Genomic DNA, 5,847 nt, shown 5'->3' with positions numbered 1-5,847 from the left:
CTTCGACTTTCTACAATCCACTTACACTTTAAGGACAGGCATGCCAGCGACAAGCATCTGCCTTTCAGATGCATTTCTCCCTGTGATACTTCCGGAACCACCTTTATGCATTCCAATCCCTACAGCCTGATTCAGACAGTAGCTGCGTATGAGTCAATTCAACTCAGCAAACACTGAGCCCAACCTCTGGCTGGAGCTGGCAGCACCGTCATGAGTGGAGACACTGCACTCTCTCGCCTTTCTCGGCCCTCCACTCCCTGCCTCCTAGCACTTATCTGTTGCTTCCTCCCCAGCTCTCCCCTCTTACTCCCCATTCTCCTCTCTCCTCTGAAGACCTGATTTCTTGGTTTCCATTGTACTTGAGATCTCATTCCAGCGAAACCCAAAGTGAACAACAAAAATACAGATTTTGTCCTCAATATAAACCTCCTGCCTTGCCCCAAAGTGACTGAGATGAAGTCCTCAACATTCAAAGAACAAACCTAAAAACCAAGGTGTGCCTCATAATTGTAAAACCAAATTGGATTTAGATCAGAAGAGTAAAGAATTAAGTGACAAATTTTAAAAGACAATATTGACCCAGAGCTAATTTTACCCTTAAGCACACTGGAGGTTTTTGAGAGACAGANAGGGCTCCCTCCAGGCTGCTGCACGCGGGTGACCCTCTTCTCCCCCACGGAGCCGGCATGGGCCCCCCAGCATACCAGGCCCTGGGCCCTGACCCGTGGCTGAGGCCCGTTTCCCTCCCTGGGCTGTGACCCTTCCTCCCAAGACCTCCCATGTGTCTGTTGATTTTCCTCCTTCCTGTCTTCTCACATTTTCTCCCTCCTCCCCCTCTGTTAATGGCATTTCTCAGTGTGAGAGGCCCAGGACCACAGGTATGTTACCTGTCCCCACCAAGACATGGCCTGTTCCAATCAAAGGCAGATGCCTGCAGTGTGCCTGACCCAGTGGGGACACAGGCGCCTGTCCTCATCCCCACAGTGTGGTCAGAGGGACACTGTGCTCCTCCATGGCTGTGTGCTGTGGGTGAGAGCTCTCTCTTCACCTTTCACAATTTAACTTTGGAAAGACGACCTCTCCTGTCTAGGGGCTCCTGCCCTGCCCAGGCCAGCAAGGTGGTACAGAACCATCAAGTGATTTTGAACCCAGACAGCAGCCCCTTCCCGAAGGGCCTGAACCTGCAGGTGATGCTGTAACCACGAGAGAAAGCACCAGAGACCCCAGTCACTTGGGTTCATGGATGACCTGCCACTCTCAGAACCAAGCCTCATTCCAGAGGAGCTGCCAGGAAAGGAAGGGAAGCTGCCTGCTGTTCCACATTAACCTGTTAGGCCCTGAATTGCTGTTTCTTAACAAAATCCCATTGTCACGTTTTGTGTTAAAAAACAAGATCTTCTTTTTAACAAGAAATATAGATATGTCGATTTTTAAGTAAAAGTAAAATTTTTACCCAGACTGTGGGAACTTTCTACTGCAGGGATTTGAAAGACTTGGAGTCAGCAAGATCCACAAAGCCCCCACCTGCTCCTGTTCTTGAGAAAAACTGGGCTAACTTCCTTCCTGTGTCACCAGAAGGGGTACATATTTGACTGCTGACACATGATCAAGTGGGGGTTTGCATAAGTGTTCCCCACTTCAAACGCTCCCCTTTTCCCCCTGTCCCCTCAATGCCCCCTATCCAGTGCAATCCACTAGCCATCTCTCCCAAAATATTCCCCTATTAGGCTCCTGCTGGTGGAAAGTGTCCCACCTTTAGAATTCAAGACCTTTGAGTTCAAATCCCAGCTCAGTTCCTAACTGGCTGTGTGACTTAGGGGAGTTGCTAAACCTCTCTGAGCCCCAGGATCCTCACCTGCAAAGTCAATAGGGTTGGTGGCAAAATCCTCCTCTTGGGGCTGATGGAAAATTGGATGGAATGTTGCTCACAAAGGTGCTGGTGCAGGGTGGAAACTCAGCACAGGGAAGTGTCCATGATCACATCCTGCAAAGGGCTCCAGCCTAAATATGGTCTCTAACTATGGGAGAGGATGGGAGCTCTCATGCTGTGGCAGATTTTGGAGTAAAGCTTCCAAACCATCCTGAATCAACAGAGGCTGCCCAGCCCAGCCCCTCCAGCAGGGCCATCTGGGTTCTCCCCAGGGGCAGTCCCTGTCCTCTCTGCTGGGCCCAAGGCAAAACTGGCCAGGCCAGCTCTGGGAGGGGTTGGTGGAGACTTTCAGAGAAGGAGACAGGTGGGTGGCAGGAGGAGACTGGGAAATAAGCTACAGACATGAATTTGATCTTCCATTAAATCTTCTGAATTTTAAAGGTAATACTTTATGGAAAATTTAGGTTGCTACTATTGAAAATCTAGAAAGTACAGATGAAGCCAAACAAATTTTTAAAAGCTTATAATCACCCCACACTGAAAGCAACCCCAAGAATGACAGAATTCCTCCTCCATCTTCACCTTTGACTGTTGTTCACTGGTTGACGACATCCTGTTGTACATCCTGCTCTGCACCCGGGCTTTGGAGCCTCACATCATATGGTCATAAGCCCAAGGACGTGGCAGTGCTATTTTCCAATTTTATTGATGAAGGTGCTCAGGCTCCAAAGACCTTGGCCAAGGTCACAGGGGTCAAGGTTGTACAGAAGAGCCACCTGTACTCTATGCACAAGCGGCTAATGTTCTCCTCCACCTCTGAAAAACAATTGAAAATGATAATAATAGAAATATTAACCCTTGGCCTTTGGACAGTGCTTCATTCTTTGAGAAGTACTTCTATGATTTCTTTGTCACCTCTCCCAGGGTGACAGAGACACAAAGGATTACTCAAAGCCCATTTCTCCAGAGCAGTGAGAGGCCCAGAAGGGGTTAATCCCAGGAGTAATTTCTTCAAGCCGAGAATTCCCAGGAGTAACCCTGAATTAGGTTTTCTCTCTGTTTTTATTGTTCAGGCAGGAAAGTTACAGAAAAGGAACACAGGTGGTTACAAAAAGAACAATGAGATAATTGTCATGGCAACACTCACTTCCCCAAGAAACTTAAATAAACAACTGAAGGCAGATGAGGAACATCCCCCAACCAACAACCTCGAAGCCTTTAGCTCACATACTTTCCCATCATTAGGTTTAGCTGCACCCAGGACATCTGCCCTTAGAGCCAGCATTTTTACTGTGTTACAATTTTTTTATCTACAACAGAGACTTTAGTCCTGGGAAAGTTTTCTGTGTTTCCCAAGCTTAGCATTCTGTATATAATACTAAAAGGTTAGGCTATACCTTAAACTACAGAGCTGTCACTTTGGATCCCTCAGGAAAGGATTAATGCTGTCCCTGGGGGGTGGGGGTAGTGAGTGAGTTCTTGCTCTATTAGTTCCTGCAAGAGCTGGTTGTTTAAAAGACGCTGGCACCTCCCCCCCCCTCTCTTGTTTCCTATCACCATGTGATCTGCGTGTACACACTGGCTGCTGCCATTTTCTGCCATGAGTAGAAGCAGCCTGAGGATCGCACCAGATGCAGCTGTCCCAGAATCATGAGCCAAATAAACCTCTTTTCTATTTAAATTACCCAGTCTCAGGTATTCTGTGATAGCAACACAAAACAGACTAATACACCTTGCATCCAGCAACACAGATCTCTGAATCACTGTGCCCCACCTATGGGAAGAACACACAGACCTGGGTTGAAATCCCGGCTCTACGGCTTTGTACTATGTGATCTCAAGCAACTTCCTTAACTTCTCTGAGCCTCAGTTCCCTTCGCAGTAGAATAGGACTAATAATTTCTGCTGTGAAGAAGTGTCATGAAGATCAGGCTCATTGAAAGCCTTTAGCATGGTGCCTGCCACATGACAAGGGTCCAGTAAAAGGCAGTGGTGGTGGTGGTACTAGAGGTGGTGGTGATAGTGATGGTGCAGATGGTGGTACTGATGTCTGTAGCGATGGTGATAGTTGGATATGGCGGTGGTGGTAGGTGGTAATTGAATGTGATGGTGGTGGTGGCGGTGGTAACTGGATGTGGTGGTGGTGGTGGTAGATGGGTGTGGTGGTGGTGCTGGTGGGAGTGTTAGTGGCAGTATCAGAATCAGCCTGTTTTTTCTTCGACTTTCTACAATCCACTTACACTTTAAGGACAGGCATGCCAGCGACAAGCATCTGCCTTTCAGATGCATTTCTCCCTGTGATACTTCCGGAACCACCTTTATGCATTCCAATCCCTACAGCCTGATTCAGACAGTAGCTGCGTATGAGTCAATTCAACTCAGCAAACACTGAGCCCAACCTCTGGCTGGAGCTGGCAGCACCGTCATGAGTGGAGACACTGCACTCTCTCGCCTTTCTCGGCCCTCCACTCCCTGCCTCCTAGCACTTATCTGTTGCTTCCTCCCCAGCTCTCCCCTCTTCCTCCCCATTCTCCTCTCTCCTCTGAAGACCTGATTTCTTGGTTTCCATTGTACTTGAGATCTCATTCCAGCGAAACCCAAAGTGAACAACAAAAATACAGATTTTGTCCTCAATATAAACCTCCTGCCTTGCCCCAAAGTGACTGAGATGAAGTCCTCAACATTCAAAGAACAAACCTAAAAACCAAGGTTTGCCTCATAATTGTAAAACCAAATTGGATTTAGATCAGAAGAGTAAAGAATTAAGTGACAAATTTTAAAAGACAATATTGACCCAGAGCTAATTTTACCCTTAAGCACACTGGAGGTTTTTGAGAGACAGAAATGTGCCCCATCAAATTTTCCAGAAAACATATTGTCTAAGGAGATTTCAGTAAGTGGGAAATACATAGAGGAAACATCAGATCTGGAATCAAAGCCCTGGGTTTAGGTCCAGACCCTTCAGTAGCAACTCATTCAATCTCCCCAAGCCTCAATTTTCACATCTGCAAATTGGGGAGAATTCTCCATGAGGGTGAAGGGATTGGCTTTTAAATGGTAAAGAGCGGGCCGGCCCGGTGGCGCACTGGAGAGTGCGCTGCTTGGGAGCACGGCGGCGCTCCCACCGAGGGTTCGGATCCCATGTGGAGACCAGTTCCCGCTCACTGGCTGAGAGCGGTGCGGGCGCAACACCGAGGGTTGCGATCCCATTGCCGGTCCCCAGTACGGGCACGACACCGAGGGTTGCGATCCCGTTACCGGTCATTAAAAAAAGACAAAAAGGAATAAAAAAAAAATGGTAAAGAGCTCTGCAAATACAAGCTCTTTTTATTCTTATGGTTCATTTGAACATCTTTCTACAACACTCAAACTTTCATCCTTTGGGCAAAGCTGTGGCTCCCAGCTGTTCCTGGGCAATATCTGTGAGCCTGTCTTATTCTGATTTTAAGCCCCTTTCTGAAACCCTAAGATGTAAGAGGTCTCTGATAAACTCACTTGAAAGAGGGTCAGGGTAGGCCCTCCATTGCACTGAGTTTTGGTGTGTGATGACTCCTGTTAATAGAAGCCTCTAGTGCATTGAGGTGAGGGGCCAGCAAACAGTTTGTAGGGGATTTGCATATATATATATGTATCTTCCTGTGCTTGGCAGTCTCTTCCTGGGGAACTTTCTGACACAACAGGGAAAGGAGAGATTTTTTATCTACTCTGCCCTTTTCTGACAATTCTATTCCGACCAGCCTGAGAATTTTTATGGGGTAGGACGAAGAGAGTAAACTTCTGAGATACAATAAAAACTCCAACTGAGACTCTAGAGAACATTGTTGTAACACAGCATGAAGGGCAATGCCCAGTACGCCATAACAGCTCGGGAGATCCTCGGGTTAGCTGACGGCTGGGTGACTGGCAGCCTGCACCTGCTCTTCCCTCTACCTGCATGCTCTCTACCTGTGCCCCTGCATTGGCTGGTTACTTTTTTT

General features: G+C 47.6%; 1 long non-coding RNA gene across 1 annotated transcript in view; it reads right to left on the bottom strand.

Annotated features, from left to right (window-relative positions):
* Positions 1 to 2,376: 2,376 nt before the first annotated feature.
* Positions 2,377 to 5,847, bottom strand: part of LOC103590742 — a 9,450-nt gene continuing 5,979 nt past the window's right edge. Inside the window, exon 2 of the long non-coding RNA XR_550501.1 lies at positions 2,377 to 2,686. This is a non-coding gene — a long non-coding RNA (uncharacterized LOC103590742). The remainder of the gene's footprint in view (positions 2,687 to 5,847) is intronic.

Source organism: Galeopterus variegatus, unplaced genomic scaffold (genome assembly GCF_000696425.1).
Source record: "Galeopterus variegatus unplaced genomic scaffold, G_variegatus-3.0.2 Scaffold868, whole genome shotgun sequence".
Classification (NCBI taxonomy): Eukaryota; Metazoa; Chordata; class Mammalia; order Dermoptera; family Cynocephalidae; genus Galeopterus; species Galeopterus variegatus.
Note: the sequence above shows the minus strand (reverse complement) of the source record. Positions and strands in the feature narration are given on the sequence as shown.